This window comes from Siniperca chuatsi, linkage group LG21, assembly GCF_020085105.1.
Source record: "Siniperca chuatsi isolate FFG_IHB_CAS linkage group LG21, ASM2008510v1, whole genome shotgun sequence".
In the NCBI taxonomy this organism is placed as follows: Eukaryota; Metazoa; Chordata; class Actinopteri; order Centrarchiformes; family Sinipercidae; genus Siniperca; species Siniperca chuatsi.
In genome coordinates, this window is record NC_058062.1 from 15,167,593 (window position 1) to 15,191,155 (window position 23,563).

The following is a 23,563-nucleotide window of genomic DNA, read 5'->3' on the forward strand; positions in this document are numbered from 1 at the left end:
GTTTTAGAGGTGTGCAAGAAGTATAAGAAATTAGACCTCTTCCATGTCTTGCCTCTAGCGCACATTAATGAGAAAGACAGCATTTGTTGACTGGTCTCAGTTGAAGCTTAAGTGAGTATCAAGGGCGCTGACAGTTGCTTTAAACAGTTGCTCATACACCCATTTGGAACATATGAGCTGTTGCTGGTAGGCAGGCAAGAAACAGTTTACATTCATTCAAATATATTCTTGCACTGTACTAATACACCCTGCAGCTGCTGACTGTCTTGTGCTAAATCAAACAGAACTAGAACAAAGGTTAAAGTGTGTAGTACATCAAGAATACATGTGTTTTTAGGAATCTTATGAGGCATTTTTCCATGGCATCTGGTAGCTACATGTAGCATTTTGTATCTTGATAGATACATTGCATGTCAGGTCTATCTTCTCATATATACTTTGCTGCATTCTTTTACAGAGTAAGTTATGCATATTTGCAAATCGCTCTGTATTTTTGTGGATATGACTTTACATATCACAAATAATAAAATACATGCTGGTGGATAATGAGATATTTGTGTATTATGGTACACATTTGTGTGATTGTCTTCTGTAGGTTACAAATTCACACACACACACACACACACACACACACACACACACACACACACGTAGAGTAAACTGTATTTAGAATTTTTGATACATAGTGGGAGTTGTCCAGTTTGCTTTGTACACTGTAGATATCCCCAGCAGGCATTCACGTGCCCAGCCCTTTAAACATGCAGCTGCTCTTATCTGCAGAAGGAAACCAAAAACAAACACGCAGCCCTTGGCCTCCCCTCCCTCCCCACACATCTCAGGGTGACGTACGTACTTTGGTTTCTAGTGCAGTCTATCACGGCACTCCCATACCTGGCACTGGGCCCCCATGATACTTTGCAGCTGAGGGGTGGGGAGAGAGAACTAACCGTCAATGTTACAAAGTAGCCCCGTATAATCCTAGTTAATATGCAAATCAACTATGGTTGTTGTTGTTTGTAGTATTTCTAGGTCCACGTGTTCTGCCTTATCTGGTAGAAATAAAGATTTATCTCACATTTGATTAGTTTTTGTTTAGTCTGGATTTGTTTTCATGATTGGATAAGAAAGTCAGGCCAGAGTTCAATTATAGCAAGACACAACACGTTGTGTGTTATATTCAGATATGAGTAAAATTGGCAAGCGTGGCCTAGACAGTTCCTACCTTTTACAAACATTCACTACACTATCTGAATATTTGGGGATCGCATTGCCATTTATGGATAAAAAGTAACATATTTTCAACATTAAAACCATCCATCAGTCTACAAAGATAACACTGTACCCCCCAACTTTCCTCTGTAATTGTGAGGAATTTGGCTACTTTCGGCAGCATTCAAGCAACATGAATCAGACTCAGCTTGTCAAGCAGAGATTAATCAGTGCTGTGCAATCTGAAGATCCGTGTCACTGGTGGTGGTGGGGGAGTTAAAAGTAGAGGAAGGTATGGGGGGTGGACACCTACTATTCATCACTTCCTAGTGTGTATATGTGTGTGTTCAAGTGAGAACGAAAGAGAAGGAGGACACTATAGCTACTAAGGAATCTTTTGGTGTCTCTGAGAGGCTTCATGCTCAGAAGAGGCTGATTTGTAGACAGGAGAGAGAGGAGAGATGCAAGGGTTGCTGGGGAAGACTGGAGAGGAAAATCATGCACACACAAATGCATACAAACACATATATCATATATGTACACAAACAGAAAAGAATGCGATTGTGCACCCGCTGCACATGCTCTGAGTTGAGAGGATTACAACAAAACTGTAAGCAAGAAGAGACTGAAGTCCTTCCTAAGAATGCATTCATTTAAAACTTTCTCTCCACAACCACTTAATCCACATTATCTATAGCCGACATGTCACCACAAATTCTCCTCTGTTGCTGAGAAAAAATAGCTATTGCTTTCTAAACACCTTTACTGTCTACTTAGAGTCAGTCTGGATTTACCTGACTTATGCCTCAGAATGCTTTGAAAACTTTCATGAGTATTTACACATATTAAAGAAAGAAACCCTGGTGACGACTGGCTGTACAGCTTCTGACTTGTAACTTCGAGCCATGAGACGTACAATTTGTTCCTTTGCTTTCCGTAAACTGTCTGTGCAGGACTAAAATATTTTGTCAACACGGTTAATGTATTCTCAAGCTCTCAAAGGAAGCTCTTTTTTTCCTGTCTGTCTAAATGTGTGAGGATGGGATTGTTGGCAAGCGCAGCTCACACTCATATGGATCAGTGGGACAGGAAGTCAAAACATGCATAGATAAAGCCATCTCTGTAGCATTTACTGGCAGCAGCGCAGGGCAGTAATCATGAATGAGCACTACTATGTGAGTTTTGTGCCCTTGAGAAGTGCTAGGATGAGGTCGTCTCCAGAGAAAAAAGTGAGGAGTGTGTGGAGCTGCAAAGTAAGAAGTTGTAGAAGAAGTAAGAGATACTCTGCTGTCTTCTAAACTTATTTCGTGATCATTAGACTCAAGAATGTAATGACTTCTAAGGAGAAGTTTTGTCAGTTGTTTACAATGCAGTGGAACGTTGAGATTATCGGGCCTCTCTTGTCTAAGTGAACCTGTTTGGACATCACCAGGAAATGTCTCCACAGCTGGAGCACCCCCGACTGACTCAGGACTCTGGAATTTCAACCATCCCACTAATAAGGCTGCCTGGGTGCCTCACGTGCAGGCCTGAACACACTCTTCCCCATTTCACTTTCTCTAACGGGCACCTACATTACTGCTTTAAATAAAAAAAGTAAAGTAAATAAAAAGCGTGAGCGTCAGCCATTATATTCCTATTTCTGCTATTTTATCTATGAAGTTTTTAAAAAGTTTTTTTTTAAACAGACTGAGAGAAGATCATGAATCAAATGACTCAGATTATCCATCATTTTAGCCCCCTAAAGTAAGACTATGTAACTTTTGCTGAAGAGCAGCCACTGTGGCCACTAGTGACAATTCAGGGATAATTGTAATTATCAAGACATAGTGTAACAGTAGCACAAGTAGAGAAGACTCATAAAGTCAGCAAACTGACTTCTAACTAGCTAAAGTTTGCTAACATCAGCTATTAGCCACCATAAGCTCTATTAGCACCATAAAACCAAGTTAGGCGGCAGCAGCAAAGCCTTTGAGTGTACTGAACTAAGCAGATACTGTTTGTGAATTCACTTCACACTTCATTTCTAAGAAAAATAGAAGCTATGTAAGAAAAAAAAATCTTCCTTCAAAAGTTACATAGTCTCACTTAAAGATGAGGAGAACTACATTTGACAAAAGGCAGTTTAAGAGCTGTGAATACTCCTGCTAGAACAAGTATCATCGGTGCTGTTGACCGTGGTAACATAGCCTGTTGGGGTGTGTTCACCTCTATGCAAAGGAAACTGTTCTTATTTACATGCGTTTACATGACAGTTATGCTAGTTATTTGCATTGATAAGTGTAAAAACATGTCCCATTAACAGTTTAACCTCTGCGTCTATTTAATTTACATTTCAGTTTTCCCTGAGAGTGTTGCTTCTCACGGCTCCCATGTTTGCACTGCTTAACACATTAACCTCAAGGTGAGTTGCAGAAACAGCTTACCATGGATAGACGTCTCCCTGGTGAACTTATTAGGTCTTCAGTGTTTCTTGCCTCACCATATTGGGATATTAAAAGAGAGGAGATTGAAAGGAACACAATAAAAGAAAACATTAGATCGATCAGTGGTTATCACAGTTCCCTGTAGCAGCTGATATTCAACATCATATAGAGGTAAAATTGCTAAATAGTATGAATGTTTGAGTTAAATATGCCCAAATAGTGTCCAAACCAAATATCCCTGACCTTAATTCCGTTTGAGTCAGTCTTATCTACAGATTTAGAGCCAAGTTTACCAGCTGTTTTAACACTTCAGATTTTCACTGACTGCAGCTGGTCTTAAAGTTCACGACCACTGTCAAGCAGATGTTCTGGCTGCCCTCCATTGCAAAAATGAATCTACTTTCTGTCCTATTTCTTTGAAAACTGATACATTGTTGTCTCTGGATTTTGCTCTTTACTTTAGGCTCTTTGTGATGATGGAATTGACAGACCTTGATCTGCATGTGAGGTGAAAATCCATATCTACTTTATATCTTGCGTCAGAACAAAAAAATGTGTGTCTCCACTCAGCCTCCCCCAATGTCCTCACAGAAGTTTGTGCAATGATCTGGGGAATGTACCACACACCTGTCAACCAACAGCACCGCACAGAGAGGCTCTAATGAAGCCAGACTTGGTGGTTATGATAGAGATTCCTCCATCCAACATGCTCTATTTTGGTGTGTTGACCATTACCAGGAAAGTAGATTTATTGTTGTTATTGGTGGATCAGGATTCAGGAAATCATTTTCAAAGTGACTTTCAAGAGGTTAAGTCAAGTCTTTGTGAAGACTGTTTATAATTTTCAATCCCCATAGGAATCAGTTTGTAATCCTATTGTTTTTACACTGACTATAGTGGATCAGCCACAATAATATTATTCCGTATGTCCTGGGATTACATTTCAAGATGGAATTTCAAGTGTAATCTATTTCCAATTACCTAGCCTAAATGGCTGTGCTGAATACACACTAATTTTAACAAATTTAATTGGGGACTGAAAGATAACAAAGTTGTTATTGGTAAACATATTAAAAAATAAAAAATTAAAGAAGACATTTTCTTTAATGGCTTCAAACATATTGTTACAATATTTATTGTCTTCCCAGTACTTTAATCAGTTCCCTAACAACATCAAATTAATTGCATTGTGTATTGTTGTGTTGTTGTGTGAGACATGCAAGCTTATGAAACTAACACAAACTGTCAGGTATCATCCAGGGCTATTTACAAGGGCTTCATCATTTGTCACATGCTAAAAAATTTCATGACACAAATAAATAGAGAGAGGGAGTTGGAGGCTGTTAACTTGCTGTGGAATCCAGTTTGGGCAGAGGATGCATCTGAAATAATGGCTGAATTAATCACTCTGTGTGGGTGACTGGTGATGCAAATTCTTATGCTCTTGGCAATAAATACTGACACATTTAAGAACTGGAGCTCTTATGTTATTATGTTTATTATATGGTGCTTAATTCCTATGGGTTCCCAAAGATTACTGCCTGTATTTCCCATTTGAAGCATACTACAACATTCACTGCATTTAGTTTTTATGTTTTGAGAACATTTTTTTATAAACTCACACTGTTTTATATCAATTCAGATAATGATTTTTACCTTTTCCTCTCTGGCATGTAATGAACTGTGAATTAGAGGGCATTCATTTGACTTTCTACATGACTGCTTCAGTATATTTGTATATGTTCACTAACATTGGGCAGCAGACAGTGAAAATCCTGCCAATGTAATATCCATTTGGGTACTTTTTACACAGACAAAATCAATTTACTGTGTTGTGGAAACACACAGGGTACAGGTAACGCATTATATTCAATCTGTTTAAATGTAGGCCATATTTTCACTGCAACCACACACTACATCAGATGGACTACGCTGTTCCTCCTTTTCTGGCTAAAGTGTGTTAATCAGTGAAGTCAGTTTGCCTAATTAGCACATACAGTAGATTACAATCCCTGATTTATACTACACTGTATTTATGTTGTAGTTTGTATACGCAACACAGGTGGACTAAATGATGTCTCACTCCTATCCCACACAGAACAAAGATGCTTAAAGCTACTTTTTGTGTGTAGGCCGATTGTGTGTGTGTGTATTTGTGTGTGTGGGAGGCACTGATGGGTCCTCAGTGGGTGGCGTTGCATAACGCATAAGGGGGTTCTATCACTTAAAGGCTCTCTCTCCCTCTGTGTCTCATAGAGTATAGCATGCACACATGGACTGAGCCCAGCACACAGTGGTGTCTGAGTCAACTGCGTGGACCACGATTTGTAGAAAAAAGCCCACTGAACAGCGGCGGTGGCAGGTAAACACAAGACTACACCAGACTAACATCATAGATCAGATAGAGACTGAGACAGAGAAAGATTCCCACTCTCAAAACTAACAACATTGTGTAGGTGAAAAACTTGGCCTACTTAAATAAGCACACACCTCAAATGCAAGAGACTGTTTGGGATCTATTAATGTGACAGCAGAATTATTTTTCAACACACTAACTGATAGTATTCCTGGCCCCACCCTCCTCTCTTGACATACCTTATGTTTTACCTGTAAACAAACAAATGAGAATGAATATAATTTTTTCACCAGTTGAAAGGCTTGTTCATAAAGTTGTTGATGAAGTGAGAAACACCGGCTTTATCCTTCAAGTGTTTAAATAACATCTCTAATTCTATTCTCTTCCCTGACACAGCAAAAGGTTTACATTGAGATATGTGTTGTATCGATAAAAACTGACTTTCTATTGTGAAAATTTGCTTGAGGTAACTCATTGCTGAACTAATGATCTTTTGTACACACAAAAATTCCTTATCTGTTCTGCTTTATTGGAATGTGAGAAGAAGGCCACTGATTTAATTGTATCAAAATAAAAGACTTCTCTTGTCAAGACCTCTGCATTTAGGCACATACCATCTCCTGAGGGCATTGTGGATTTTTATACAAGTCCCTTGTAGTTAGAATCAGAATCAGAATCAGAATCAGAAATACTTTATTGATCCCAGAGGGGAAACTCTTTTGTTACAGCTCCTCACTATCACGTCAGTGCACACAGGAATAGAAGTACTGAGCAAAAAAATATAATGGACTATAATACAGGTCAGATAAATTAAGTATCAAGTGGGTAAAAGTATAAAATTAAAATAAGTGTAAAGTGCAAAGTGGATTTACCGGTTGATGATAAGTATGTACGGTATAATAATACAATGTAATATAAGTAATAAGTAGTAGTGCATGAACTGTCAAGCTAAGTGTAGCTTATTAAGATGATTATGGGACAGTGGATACTGCACAGCAGTAATAGAAGTATGAATAAATATCAATAAATTAAACTGAAAACAGAGTATATTGCACCAGAGTATTTAACACAGACAATTGCACAATTATCTGTGCAATTATTGCACAATTGCACAATTATTTCAAGTATTGCAGAGATGTTAATGATCAATGTCCAGTTTAATGACTTAGGGTCACACAGACTAACACTTAGAGGGAGGAGTTAAAGAGTTTGATGGCCACAGGCAGGAATTACTTCCTGTGGCGCTCTGTGGTGCTTTTTGGGGGGATGAGTCTTCCGCTGAAGGTACTCCTTTGTTTGACCAGCACGTCATGGAGTGGGTGGGAGACACTGTCCAAGATGGCATGTAGTTTGGCCAGCATCCTCCTCTCTGACACCACCGCCAGAGAGTCCAGCTCCACCCCCACAGTGTCACAGGCCTTATGGATCAGTTTGTTGAGTCTGTTAGCGTTCCGCTACCCTCAACCTGCTGCCCCAGCATGCAACAGCATACAGGATAGCACTGGCCACCACAGACTCATAAAACATCCTCAGCATTGTCCGTCAGATGTTAAAGGGCCTCAGCCTCCTCAGAAAATAGAGGCGGCTCTGGCCCTTCCTGTAAAGAGCTTGAGTGTTCTTATCCCAGTCCAGTTTATTGTCCATGTGTACTCCCAGGTACTTGTAATCCTCTACAATGTCCACACTGACCCCCTGGACGGAAACCGGGGTCACTGGTGCCTTGGCCCTTCGTAGGTCTCCAACCAGCTCCTCAGACTTTGCCGCATTGAGCTGCAGATGGTTCTGCTCACACCATGAGACAAAGTTACCCATGATACATCCCACCACAGAGTCATCAGAAAACTTCTGAAGGTGGCAGGACTCTGTGTGGTAGCTGAAGTCTGTGGTGTAGATGGTGAAGAGGAAGGGAGAGAGGACAGTCCCCTGAGGGGCCCCAGTGTTGCTGACCACGCTGTCCGACACACAGTGCTGCAGACGCACGTGCTGTGGTCTGCCAGTCAGGTAATTACCAGACTGAAATCACTTATCTCAGAGTGAATTATTTCAAGTGAAATAACTACCACTATCAAATCAGCTGAAGTGTACAGTAAACATTAATATATCATCATTGATGTCACATAATTACAGTATATACTTTTTGGTTTATGAGTCAACAATTTACCCTCAGCTTAAATGTCAGTGTCTTTTTGCACCAACTGTTTAGGCAAGTTAACACTTGCATACTGGCACAGAAAGATAATTCCATCTACAGTGAAAACTCATTGTCATGCTATTTCTGTGCTGATGCATAACCAAGGGTGTAGGTTTGGTCTCAACTTTGGTATGGACAAAGCAACTACTGTTTCAAAATCAAAGAATACATTTATTAATCACAGCACTCACATAACAATGTAGCACTAGCAAAGCGAAATAAAAAAAAATATGGACGATTCTCTGTCAAAATCATCAGGGGGAGGTGCGTAGAAACAGCGTTTGCGGCTTGCAGCTCTCTCTCTCTCAGTGCTGCTAAGCAATAGTCAAGTCACATGTATCTCGGCCAATAATTTGACGTAGCCTCTGGGAGGGCACATAGGAATGATATAATATGACTACACTCCAAAGATAATGCTAAAATTTTGCTAGGGATGATTCTGTCCTCCCAAAATATTGGTAGGGACATGTCCCTACCGTCCATATGCAAACCTACGCCCTTGCGCATAACAGTGCTAATGAGGGGAACCAAGCTTTTTGGGTAATAATTGGAGGGTCATGCAGTGTCTCTGCATCTCTTTCTCTCCCACATACCCTGGCATAGCGATGAACTGTGCTACACCAGCAGCCTGAGGAAGGTGGAAAGACAGACTGTTTCATCTTAAGGAGGATTAAATGATTAGGGAGGGAACAGAGGTAAAGGAAAACAAGTGCACTTATCTGGTGATTTACACTAAATCTGAGGTTTGGTTCAAATTAGTTTAACTCAAGAGCACTGTTGCGTGGCATGGTGAAGTGTAACATTAGTAGCCTTAACAGAACACTTTCGCAGTTAGTAGACCTAAACATACTCCTCCACAAGACTGGGAAATGTTTGTTTGGTGAAGTAAAAACCTACAGACAGCCTCCTCTCTATGCAGTGCAATGGAGTTTCACTCAAGCTGCAATTCATTTTGTCTGATTTATACTTTGTCCCTCGCTCATGCTTCTCCCTCCTTTAGGCTGATAGCAGTCCACAGTAGGCCTATAAAACGCCAATCCCATTGTGTGATATAGTGCCTGCTGTGCTGTCAGCCATCGCAAAGGATTACTGGCAGTGAGTTTTCTGGTGGCCGGCTGCAGCCAAATGAGGAGGAGGAGGAAATGGGAAGTGGGGAAGCTGCAGAGGGGTTCTGCCAGTTCATGTCACTCCGTGTCAATGAAATGTAATCTGTAGGTCTCACTTGAAGACTCACAGCCCTGATAAAACAGACTTTTTACTCCGACAAAGTATGTCCTGTGACGTGCCTGAGAATTGATGAAAATACCCCAAAGTCACTGCACACTGTTTGCCTTAATAAATCATTGTAGTTAAGTTAAAAATGTGCATTGCTTTTTTTTCTTTTGGTTATATTTGAAAATATGGGTCAGTTAAGACAGATTAGTGGACTCAAGGGTGGGGATGTCGGAGTAAAAAATGTAATATGGAACAGATGGGCTATCTTCTGTGTAGAGTTTTGAAGCCAGAGCCAACTATCTGGACATTTTCCAGATTTTATGAAAAGGCAGTAGGTGACTTGAATCCCTCTAGTATGAGGCTCTTTTAGTAAACAATGTTGTCATGACATGCCGTCTATATTTGGAGACAGAAATCTACCCAGAGTTAGTTTTTATACACATTTGGATGCATTAGATTTGGGAATAAAGGTATGTTGTGTAATCTGATGTTCCTAGCAAAGAGCTTTCTCAAGGTAGACAACAAAATAAAAAACCCTCAAAGCACCAAAAGAGATAAGTTTACCTGAGAGAGTAAATTTAGAGGGCTTTATTGGAGTTTCTTGACATTGCTACAGAAGACAAGTTAAAATGGGGCACATTTCACTGAGTGAGCTCAGCAAAGAAAATATTCCTGCTTCTCACTGGGAGCTTTCATCAAATATGAAGCACTGAATTGTCAGACATGCAGTGTGACTTCTTTCGTATTATTTATTTATTCATTCGTTTTTATCAGTCATTACAATTACACAAAGTTGGGTGATAAAATGTTTGCGTCAAGTTTGTGTGAGTGCATTTGTATATATGGATGTGTGCTTGTATCAGTGTGCTTGTGAAGTATATTATTGTGTGTGTGTACTATTTATGTGTGCATGTGTGAGGGTGTACACATTCTTGCGCATGTGCCTGGCACACATCTCGACTGACATATGTGCGTATGTGTGCGCATTTCATTAGAGATTTAAGGCAGTTCCTGGCCACGCTCCAACGCCACTGCAGACGTCAGCAGCCCTTCCAGCTAGCCGAGAAGGGAGCAGATGGAGGGAAAAAAGATGGAAAGTTAGAGGTAGGAAAGAAGGAATAGACTGGCGATATGATGGAGGGGTTAGCAGGGATGGATGGATGGAAATGAGAGAACAGAGGGAGAGATATAGGAAGAGAGACTGAAATAGTGAAGAGTGATTGGCAGAGCTACAGGAAGCCAGAGAGAGAAAGAGAGAGTATGAATGGAGGGCAAAAAACAAGTACAGCTTTGCTAGAAAAAATATTCTCATCAAATACAGACAAAAAAAGATAAAATATATGCATCACACTTGCACAATGTGCAATTACAATGTTTACTGAGTAATCACGCGTGCTGCAGTAGATCAACATTCTCCAAGAAAACAAACTTTTGGTAGTACTTTTAAATCTAAATTGATCTGTATGTACCACTCCAGACATTTTGCTTAGAAACCCTGTCCTAATTAATCATTAATCCAGTCATCTGCATGTTTAATATGCATCATCTGAAGTCCCATGACTGAAAGTTGTAATGAATTTTTATTGGTGGCCTTTATACAGTATGTGACTTTAGGTGATGAAAGAATAAAAGAATTAAAAGAATAGTTTGACATTTGGGGAAATACGCTTATTCACTTTCTTGCCAAGAGTTACATGAGAAGATCGATACCTCTCTCTCAATGTGTAGCTGGAGCCAGTTAGCTTAGCTTAGTACAAAGACTGGAAACAGGGGGAAAAGCTAGCATGGCTCTGTCCTAATTAACACGTAACACTCGTTTGTTTAATCTATACAAAAAGTATAGGCAGGAAACCAGCAGAGACTCCAGGAAATTAGTTTCTGTCGTAAGGCGAGGTGCTAAATAGAGAAGTATGTGGACCCAAAAGCAAATGACGAGGAAGCGGAAGTAGCTGGATGACTACCGTGTTTATTGTTGGGTGGAATGCAGGCAAGAACAGGCAGAGGTGAGCAGACAGGTAATGAGCAGACAAAAACCAAAATCCAAAAATCCAAACAAGGTTCACCGGAGAACAAAGAATCCAAGATAAACTCAGCCAAGGGCTTGGCAAGGAACAACACCATGTGTACAACAATGATCCGACACTGAACAAAGAAAAGACCCAGACTAAATACCCAAGGGGAGGTGAGACAACGAGACACAGGTGCAAACAATCAAGGGAGGACCAACAATCAAAACTGGAGGGAAAACACAGACAGGAAGTAAAAACACAAGACACACAAGGGAAGGAGACTACTACAAAATAAAACAGGAAGAATGTGTTTAGTTTTTCATTTTCAGTTGAGTTATAAAAAAAAAATCTCAATGCTTGCCCTAATTCTTAATTGTTTAAGATAAATTAAATACTCAAGCAGTCTCATACTGGCCATCTACCTGCTTTTGCACTAAAACCCCCACCTCAGTTCTGAATGCACACTTCATAGCACAAACAACACCCAATACCTCGATAACAGCACAGTGTAGTCCCAAGAGACAAACAGATCTTCTAAAATGAATCAGTGATATAAGTGTCCTCCACAGGCAAACAGGTATGTGTGGGCTGACAGTTGAAAGCGCAGCACTTTAACGTCATGTGACAGGTTGTGGAGTCAGAGACAGCAATGAGCCAGCTAAGTCCCCAGCAGGAAGGCAGTCTTTATTGAAGCCAATAGTTGGGCTGTCTAAGGAGAAAAGCTGTTATTAGCATTACCCTGCAGGAGTCTCTGCTACAGGTAGCTCAAGGGAAGATTGGAGGGAGGAAGAAGAGAACACTGAGTTGGAAATTTGAAGAGCAGATGAGTCGAACAATTGGTTGTGGTTACAAAGATGCAGATGACGACAATGATAGTTATGGTGATACTGGTTATGACAACACTGATCATAGTGGTTATCTAGATGACTGTGATAAAGTAATGCTATTACACTAACAAATTATTAACAATCATTTAAGGTTAAAGTAATGAACACCCATCAGCACAAAAGTAAAGCACTAATGGTCAATGTTCCTGATCTATTGCTGTAATTTGTATCCAAATGCCCACACACCTGGCACAAAGTCAGTGTAAGAGCTTGTTTCGTAAAAGTGATCAAACTCTAAGTTTCTCTGTATTTGTAGTATTAACTCTTTAACCAGCAGCTACACGTTGGATGTTCAGTAAAACATCATGTGCCAGAGACAATGCGCTCCCCAGTTCACACACAAGCCTCAGTGTGTATGCATTTTGACCAAACCTACAATGATAACCTGGTCGGTTCATAGTGAGATAATTTAGTGAACAATCAACAACAGACCCAGTAACTGAGTGAAACATGCTCCATCCTGTTACACTGTAAAACTCCTATATTTAACATGTGATTGTAATTTAAACAGACAGTGGATACTGCAGTTTTTCTTGTGCAGACATGCCAGTGATCAACTTGTATCAGAGATCTCTGCATGGCGTGTGAAGGATACAGAACGACCAAAAACTTTGGCGCGCAGCTGTCATTCTCATATATTGTGGGGGGTGGGGGATGTGACCCCCAGTCCCCCACAGCGATTACGCGCTTGGATAGTGCATACAAGTGTGCTGCATAGAACAACAGCAGGTCCATAAAACTAAATCAGTTCAGATACTGTAATGTAGCATGTTCTCTCTGTCATCTCACTTTCAACTGGACTTGAGAACGTAAACGCTGTTGTCAAGCCAGAGATGAAAATATAATGTTGTCCGTAAGCCATAAGCTGTTGAGTTCTTCCTCCCACCCTGCAATTGAAGCTCCAGTCGTATTCATGGTGGCTTGACAGCCACACACAATAGACATGGTAATGGTTGGGTACATACAGATGCACACACACACACACACACACACACACACACACACACACACACACACACACACACACACACACACACTCACAAAATAGGAACCGTATACAGACTTACACTGAGACCACAGGCTTTCAGTGAACCACAACATAAAGATCATCATTTAGACTTGCCTTCCCCTCCACAGGAAACTGCAGACACTGATTATATGCTATTTGTTTGCGTGTGTGTGTGAGACCAGAAAAGAATTTATAGATTACATTTCTGAGGTTAAAATCCAAAACATGTTTGATTTTAGTACCTGTTCTCCATCCGTTCCCACATCACCAAAAGTATGTTTAAATGGGTACTCCAAGATTTAGAATTCAGAATCAGAAATACTTTATTGATCCCCGAAGGGAAACTCTTTGTTACAGCAGTTCGGTTGCACGTCCATGTAAGAGACAAATCAAAAAAGAATGGTGAATATCACAGCAGCAGAGGCTGAGACAACCTTTAGACCTAAGTGTGGGTCAAGCTCTAAAAATGCTGGATTCTACACTTCCCATAATGCAACTGGATAGCATGCTTCACTGGAATCATTCATTGGACCCTCCCTGCCTTGTAAACGTCCACGTCTTTCAAGTGCCATGTTGGACTGACAAAGCTCCCCCCAGAGCCACAGAAGACTGATGGATAGTATGCCCTGTGACTAGTGAACTGATCTTCATGTGTGCCCTTTTAATATAATATTATATCCTCAAACAGGGCAAGTGGTAAGTGTTTTCGCCTCAGAGCAAGACTGTAGAGGGTTGAATCTTGGCCCTGCAATCTGATCAATGACTCCCCAAGAAAGTTTTATCATGAGCGCAAAATAAAATAGTTTCATAAGCAGTCCTGTTTACATAATAATACTGTATGCCCACGAGCAAAAGATGAACCTGTGTTAATTGTCATTATTGGTCTTCTGTGCTATCGTACTGAAGCAACAGTTTTATTAGAATATACTGGATTTATTGAGCAGAAGATGAGCCTCCTGTTTATGTCCCCAAAACTGATAACATTGCCTATTCAAGATAGTTCCCTTGAGAAACATGCAGCCCTCAGAAAAAGGTAGAGAGGGCTCGTAAATTACAAGAGTGGTGAGTCTTCCCAGAAGAGTATCTTTACTTAACTCAATTTCAGAAAATGTGCAGAAAGATATGCTTAAAATATAGTCATTGAAAAAATGCTTTTATGAAATATATATCAAAATGATTGTTGACATGACAAATTTATATTTACTGAATCGATTGTTAAAGGTTTAATTCTCTTTTGTGATTGAGCCAGTATATTCTGATTACGTTATTTATATGAGACCTTTAGACTCTGATTAGTTATTTATTTCTATTCTGATATTTAGTGAAACAAAAAGCTCCATGTAAACACATCTAATGAAGCAAACTGTGCTTTTGTTCACAAAGTCCTGGTCTATCTGGCACAATTAGAGAAAGTATGTGGAATTCTTCAGTTCATATTACTCTTTAATATGTATCTTCTCAACCAGGAAGGAGTGGGCAGCTCTAACAGCTATTTGCCATCAATATTATGTGATTCCATGCTCAGAAAATTTAAAATTTAAAAACAAATGGTAAAACAAATGTTATTTCATGTTTCAGGCTTAAGGATCCAAGGACTTTATTATACCTACTATTCACTGTTTAAATCTTCTACAGCAAAAAATTGAGTTAGAGAGGCTGCATGTTTTGAAATGAAGGGCAATCTAATTTGTAATGAAACTTCTTATATTAGGTGGAGACATAGCTATATGACCACCAGCTCCTGTTCCACTAATAATAAAAGCTGTACAGAGTGCTGTCACATATGTGAAACTCAGCTGGAAGCATTTATTTCCATCGGCATATCAGATATCTCAGTGACTGGTTGATATTTAATATCTGATGGAGCTGATGACACATTCAGCTATTGCACAGCAGGGGGTTGAACCTTTTCTGTGCCATACTGTTATAGTTATGTTGTTGGGAATTTAATCATGTACTCAGTGATTACAGGCAAAAATATTTATAGTACCATGAAATTAATCACATTATTTCTTGTAAATAGGGTTGTAGGATTTTTACCATCATTTCAGCTGTTAGCCCAAACAGCAACAACTGTCAGATGGGAAACCCCAGCCAAATGTTATCTGTGTGAGTCGTCCTGATAAAATGCATATCAATTTGGTGTAATGAGGTTTGAGAGCCTCAGGCCCTCCCTACAAAGGGGTATTGATTTGAGTCAATATTGAGTCAGAGGCTTTGACTCTGAATATAAATCTTGATTATTATGTTGTTGTGGCCAAGTGGCCAAGGCACTAGACTAACTATCCTCTGGGGGTTTCACTCTTCTGGTTCAGATTCTGCTGACAAAGACAGGTTGTTTTTTTCCTAGATGTTTGGGCTGAGATGTCTGTTCTGTCAGTGCGGCTTTTACAATAAAGAAATGTCACTGACTGCTTTACCCTTTTCAAATATACTGTATATTTGCTATATCATTATTATATTGGTAGGGCAGGTTTGACTTCTGTGTTCTGTTCTGTTTTTGAGAAAGACACTAAAACCTGCTGAGATTTGCTCTTGAAATAGGGCCATCTAAATTCCTAGCACATAAATGCAGATCTATAGTGAGTAATGTCCTCAGACTCATTACAGGAATAGTTCAATCAGGTTTGACTTAATTTAAAGAATAATAAAATGTATATACATGAGATTTACAAATAGGAAAGCTGAAGAAAAATTAAGAGTCTTTGGCGATTGAACCCCATCATGACATCATATACTCAGGGGGTAGTGATATGAGCTGTACAGGAATGTCCCCCCGATGGAGTCTAGACACTGGTGGTGGTGGTGAAGGGATGAAAGGAGTCATGGTAAAATCTGATTGGTTGTCAGCTGATGGAAGTGGGCACAGACAGAGAAAATAATAAATAGATTAAGCATTAAGACAGTCAGTCTAACCAGGTTAGCTGTTTCCCCCTGTTTCCAGTTTCCGTGCTAAGCTAAGATAACTGGCTACTGGCTGTAGCTTTATATTTAGCACAGACATCAGAGTGGTATCAATCTTCTCGACTAACTCTTGGCAAGAAAGCCAATAAGCAGATTTCCCAAAATGTCAAACCGTTCCTTTACGTGTAGCAATGAGCTGTGAGCTTGTATTTGTGATTTCTCTCTAGTTATTCCCACTCCACTTCAACTACATGTCTCTCTTGTCTTTTACATATTAACAGTGGAAGTAAATACAATCCACCAGAGGTGCTGGTTTGAACGTGTGAAAGCATTTGGAAGCCACAACTTGGTTTCCCAATGTGGCCTGACTGTGTTGTTAAACCCTTACTCTCTTTTTCTCCTCCTTCCCACTAATAGTATGTTTGTCCATATAGGACTGAAATAGATATAATAGTGCAACAGACAAACTATACTAAGAGGACATCCGAGGACGAGTCAACAGCACTGTTCCTAATGTGAACGGACAGGCACCTAACTGGGACACATTTTACTGGAGACCAGATAAAAGTTGGTCAGTGTTTTGTGTTCTTACTGTATATTTTGTTGAGTATTTTATTTTATTTATTTGTTTATTTGTACATAGGCTTATAATGTGTACAAAGTCAAATATGATATATGAATAAGGATTTCTGAAGTGTTTCGGGAATCTAAAAAATAAGAACGTATCTGTCTGTATAACCTTATTTCTTTTTTAAACTTGTAATATGAGTTGCCTTCTCTTTCCAAAGCCATCTTGAAAGCCTGAGCTGATCTTAGAGAAAACAACCTCTGCGTCTGGAGCAGATTTCACAAGGCATTGCACAACATTCTCCTAAAAAGCAGGTCAAGCTCATCTGAGACCATCCATACACCCTGAAGACACACAAAGGAGCCTCCACCACACCCACCTTCACGTAGCTCCTCTCCCCAGTTCAGGTCTCCTTTTCCTGCTATACTGATAGGTCAACAGAGCCCATGTTCCACTAAAGATAGTAACATACAAATCACCAGCTATCTTATTGTCAGAGAGGGTGCAACACTGGCCTGGGGTATAAAAAGATACAGGACAGGGTTTGGCTTGCTTCAGATTTTTCTAATACACAGTGAACAGGTGGACAAAGGTGCGCGCACACACACACACACACACACACACACACACAGATGAATGCTCTTAAACACACAACCACCCACAAACACACAGACATACAAACACTCATAAACAGCATTTTCTTTAGTTCACTGTCTCTCTCTCTTTTTCTTTTGTCTTTTTACTTCCTTTCAGCCAGTCTCCCTTTTTCAATCTTATTATCAGGCATTGAGGCCTGAGAGAAATCCAAGGGAATAAATGTAAGCAGACAGCGTCTCCTCAGAGGCTGGATGTGTGCTATTGGACATAATCAGCCTTAAACAAGCACACACACACACACACACAGGGAAGTCTGTGTATGTGTGTTTGCAGGTTTTTTGTGTCCTCGTTGTCATGTGAGTCAGCTCTCATGCATGATCTCACTGTCAATCTGTCTTTCTCACATGTCAGCCATGTTTTTTGTGGGGACCAACTGTGTATCATGTTATTAATGGATAAAACATAGAGAGCCATCGCTTGATCATTTTGACCCACTGAACGTGTGGCGCTTTGTGCTGTGCTGCTTGAAAGTTGGATTTCTCTTTCACTGCTGTAGGCCCTTCCTTCCAGTTTTTCATTATGAGAACACTACAGTAAAATGAGTGCCAGTGTAAACAGTAACACCACAGAGCAACGTGTGATAACGATTTCTTGCCCATGTTGGTTTCTAACAAGGTTTTTATATGGTGGAAGTGAAGAGAAATGGACAGAAGATCATCCTAACTTGTAATGATGCATCCTTATATCCACAATAAATAAATCCAAAGTGACTAAAACTAAAATTAGTCAAAATAAGTTGGTTTCCACTGCTCGACAGTTTAGTAATATTTAAATATACTAGCATGCTCAAGGTGAGGCAATTCTGTGATCTCTATATGTGTTGTCACTCCAACTGCCCTTCAAAAAAGTATTATAAAGAATTAATAAACTGAAAAAATACCAGCCTTGGCATGCAGAGAAATCAGATTACTGACCAGTGGCATCTTAACATGATCTTCAGCTTGTTGCCTTAACCTCAGTTTCTCCCAATAACCTTGTTTCTCTTGTAAATGTAGTCGGTGACTCAGTATCATTGCACCTGCTACCACATCAATCTTTTCACCAGCTCCACCCATCAGATTTCGCTAACACATATTTCACCACCTCCCCCGCTCGGCCACTATTCACTCCATGCCCTCTGTCATGAGCCTCACCGCTTTCTTGCCGTCTGTCCCTCTCTCTCGCTATCTCTCTCGCAAATGGCATGCTGTGCCAAGTGCAAGTGATTCAGCTGACTCACAAGCAGTGTGGGTTGCCAGCTACCACCCATCTCACTCCAACACACATACTCAAATACAGAGGTAGAATACAGAACAAGGCAGAGAAAAATACTGGTGAAAAGGAGAGATGAAAGGATGGGGGAAAATATTCCTGTTACAACATACATATAAATCCCTTTTTTAGACCAGCAATCACTGAAATGAATATGAAACAAGTCAAAGGATTTATATAAATATACAATTCACTCCAGAACTTGCCCAAAGTCTTTCTCTTTTGTCTCTCTATGCATCTGTTTCCCTACTGAAACTGCAGTCTGGCAGAAGTGGCTACAAATTAATAATTTGCTCCCCAGCGAGCACCAGACTGAGTCACTTCTCCAATTACAACTGGTAGAAAGTAAACACAGGAGCACATAAAGGTAGGCAGAGAGCTCCCCTGGGGGAAACCATCACCCCCTTTCACACAAGAATACACACACACAGGAACACACAACCTACCCCTGTACTCATTCCATATTAAAGAGACCCAATCCTGCCAGTGAGAAACAGGATCACCTTACAAGTTTTTTTAACCTCCTGTATTCCAGCAATTAAAGCTGTTTTGTTGAGCAAAACGTTTTTTAATTTTTTTAAATATTTGCATGAAAGGTGATGTGCTTTTTAATGGCTCAGATAGTTCTTTCTATGGGGTGTTTTTCAGTTTGTAAATAGTGGTTATAATGGCTGCAGTAAGATGTATAACATGTAGTGCTATGATGAATACATACCAGGGGAAATGAATGGTGTGCATGCTGTATTTAGCTAATGCCCTAGTATCAAGTACAGATCTAGCCAAGGGACACTGGTCGCTAGGCCTCATTAGCTCCAAGGGACAAGGTTGTCACCCTGACAACAAACACACACACACACACGCACACACGCGTGCGCACACACACACACACACACACACACACACAGCACCTGGAAAGTGGCTTTGATTGCCATTAGAATGTATAGATGTTATCAGTAAGGGTCATATTAAGTCATACTGTCGTAGTCAGTTTCAGACATGAACCTTCATATGAGAAGAGGCATTTTTCCACATACAGGTTTATTCATACAGTGTGCATTCAGGGTCTGTTCTAAAGTCTTGTTAAAGGTCTAAAATACCTATACTGAGTGAAATAATCAAACTGAAGATGCATTATTGTATTGCCGTACCAATAGATTAAATTAAATAGTAAAATTCTAGATGTCTTGTTTATCATTTTACACACTATCTATGAATATCATCATATTTGATGTTTATATTTCTTCCTAATGTATAAACGATGGCAGGAAAAGACAGAAGCATGTAGTTAGAAGCAAAGTGGAATGTAATTTTCAATCTCGTACTTTTTAGATGTTTTCGTACTGTATGTACAGATAAGACTACAAACTGCAAACTCCATGCACTTAACTATCCAGCTCAGCAAGACAGACTCAGACAAACTACAAACTGGAAGCTTACCATCACACCCATACCAGCCCTAAACTTCACCACCCCTGATCCACCCAAACCTCCACCACTCCCCGGCCCCAAACGCCCACCCCACCCTCTCGGTTTATAATCAGAGTTGCCGAGCTAAGCAGAGTGAAAGCACAGGAAAGACAGTGGGGGCCGGTGCTCGACCCCCATTCAGCACAGTCGGAGGGCCGGCCTGGGCCCCGAAAGCTCAGATTACATCCCACATAATGAGAGGCCTGGCTCAGCAGGCTCTACCTCTCTTTCTCTCTCTCTCTCTCTCTCTCTCACACACACACACATACAGACAGACCCACTGTGGTATTATTGCTGAAATCCTGTTCTGTTCTGTTCTTCTCTCTGGTTACTACACTGACAATTGCCAGCACAGCTGCTTTACATGTCACTGTATGGCCAAGGGAAATAGACACAAATCTGGTGTGTGTGTTTTTGATAGTGTGAAAGTCTGGCACTTAGTGCTAAGGCCATGTCCACACCGATGTGGATAAATTGCAACCTGCATCTTTTGTTTTAGTTTTTGCCTTCAATCCAATAAAAATAAGAATAGAAATAAAAAATACTAATAATTTAAAAAAGTAATAGTGCAGTACCATCTCTAAGCGAAAGTATTTGGTTACCTAATTTTGGATACATTGAAATTTTGACCGTATAAGTTACAACAGTTCATCCTGAGGGGGACATGAATGCCTGTCCCAAATTTGTAGTAGATGTTGAGTAATTTCACTGGATATGTGGTTATTTCACTGGATAGAGGAAAATAGAGGGGAACATCAAAGTCAGTAGGATACATCTTTTGGGGACCATGAATGTCTGTACAAAATGGCATGGCAATCCATTCAATGGTTGTTGAGATATTTCAACCTGGACCAAAGGGCAGAAAAAACAACATTGCCATCCATAGAGCCACGCTGCAAGCGAGGCTAAAAAAAATTGGACTACAAATTAGACCGCACATGGCAATTATTAGTTCAGTGTGTTTTTTATATTAAAAAATCTCTCATGAGTTCACTATAGCTCACAGAGTGACACAACAAAAAAACGCTATGATGAAACTGAATGTGATGTGAATTGAGCTACAGTGAGCAGTTTATCCGCTTTGAGCCCCAGTGGCAAGGTCCTTACAAAACCATATTGAAACATGGCCTTTTCTGGAAGCTCTGTGTGTGGAATGCTGCAAAGCCTAGCTCCTTCGCAAACACACATTCACACACACAGATCCATTCAGCACACAACTCACAGCCTACTCACTCACATGCCATGTGGGCTGGCATTGTGTTTATTGCTCTGTGCTTTCACAGCACCAAGGCCATTAGCATTGTGTGAGCTGGATTGGGGCACAATGAGCTTGTGTGTGTGTGTGTGTGTGTGTCTTGTGTCGGTGCATCACCGTATGTGCCTATGTGTGCCGACGGGCATGTGCTTATGTTTGTAAACAGAACAATATTACATCTCAGTGGATGTCTTTTTTTCAAAGCGTCCACCTCTATGTGCTTTCCCTCAGGTGTTTGTGTGTATGTGTCCGTGTAATAAAAGCAGTGTGAGGTCACAGACTTTCGCTACAAAGGCTCCCAGCCCAAGGTCTACAAGAGTACAAGTAGCCTTTGTAAAGGCCATGTGTGGAGTGCTCTGTGCTGCATTACAATGGATCTGAGAGAGAGAGAGAGACATAGAGAGCAAGGAAGAGAGAGAGAAGATCTAACAACTTGTATCGATTATCAGGAAAGGGTTCCACCTAATGCCCCATCCGCTGTTACTGCTGCCAACAGGAAAACAACAGTACCTAAAAGATATCTACCTTTTGGAAAATAGTTTTTCTTTTCCACATAATGTAACATGCCTTCCACGGTTGTGTTGCCCCAGGGTTACATATTTTACCCATTGTTTTCACAGTATGTGTACCTTTGTTTGTTTGTTGAGGTTACATGTGTTTTGACGTCTGTATAATCTGGCTCTTATCATTTTGTTACGTGTGTGTGTGTGTGTGCACGTGAACATATCTCAGCAATGAGCCTTTGTTTCTGTATATGTGTATATATATACATATATATATATATATATATATATATATATATATATATATATATATATATATATATATATATATATATATATATATATATATATATATATATATATATATATATATATATATATATATATATATGAGTAGGTGTATGTGCCTGCCTTGTCTTGTTTCAGCCACGCCGCAGGAGAGGAAACATCAAGCTAACACAGAGCAGGAGTTCAGCACACTGCCTGGTCAGGGTTTTTCTCACAGCTGTTCCATACATATAAACATGTTATGATATAACCTGCCCTGGATGGTTCGCTAGAGGGGACTGGTCATCATTTATGGATAGGGCAAAGATATAAAAAGCCCATATGTCAGACTTACGGCAACCCTGTGAATGCAAATAGAGCAGCAGGGATTGATGCCAGGGATTCGTAGGGGTGAGTGAGGTGTTCATCACAATAAAGCCCGGTTGGTGGAAGTGTGCTGGGGAGGTGGGGTGAAGGTGGCAGGAGCACAAGAATATTTCCCTCGGGTTGAAGGACATGCTGTGTGTGAGTGTGCATGTTTATGTGTTTCAGAGTTGAACCAATAAACATGGCAGATGAGGGTGGGCAGGTGGACTAATCTATAGGAGGCAGTGCATGTGTGTTATTGATGTCATATTCTGTGTGTCTATGTGTGTTTCTATATCCTCAAGTATCTGTATATATATATATATATGTATATGTATATGCACATGTATTTGACATAACAAGTATCATATGAATGCAGTGTAGTAATAAGAGATAGCCACCCCTCTCTCTTTCAATTTTAAGATAGCCAGACTGACTCACAAACCCAATAATACACTCTGCACCTGTCACTATGGGCCTCACACACAAATGGCTGGAAAAAAGTACGAGAATATTTTACTATAATTAAGTGAAAGCATAATTACTGAATCGTACAAAAGTAGAATATGTTACGTAGTTAAAATATGCATATTAACACGCAAACATGGGTGAGAACGTTGTGAAGCAAAGCTGTAAAATGATGCATATGAAGCCAAACGCAGTCCAACATGATTTGCACTGCACTTACTCTTTGCTTGCTGTTTCCTTGACTTAAACAGTCAACCTCTAAGTTTTTTCAACAAAAACTTCAAGGACAAGGTTACGTTAAGGAATTACAAAAGTTTTTAACTGAACATCAAAATATCTAGTGTGTTTCAGCCACCAAGCTGAAAGTAAACAACAAAGCTGCTGCAACATTTTCAGCTCCTGTTCCGTCCCAAGGCAATATCCTGAGCAGATGAGCCTTCAAGGGGGATAATCGTAGACTCTGCATGCGTGTGTGCATATGCATGTGTTTGTGCATGTTTGTGTGTGTGTGTGTGTTTGTTTATTTGACACAGTGAGAAATGAGAGCTCTGGCAG

The 23,563-nt window shown here is 40.1% G+C and overlaps 1 long non-coding RNA gene across 1 annotated transcript; it reads left to right on the forward strand.

Moving 5' to 3' along the window:
* The first annotated feature begins 584 nt into the window (after positions 1 to 584).
* LOC122868459 lies at positions 585 to 7,877 on the forward strand. Its single transcript, XR_006376122.1, has 4 exons — positions 585 to 3,613; positions 4,099 to 5,590; positions 5,892 to 5,997; positions 7,624 to 7,877. It is a non-coding gene; the product is annotated as an uncharacterized LOC122868459 (long non-coding RNA).
* Positions 7,878 to 23,563: the final 15,686 nt, after the last annotated feature.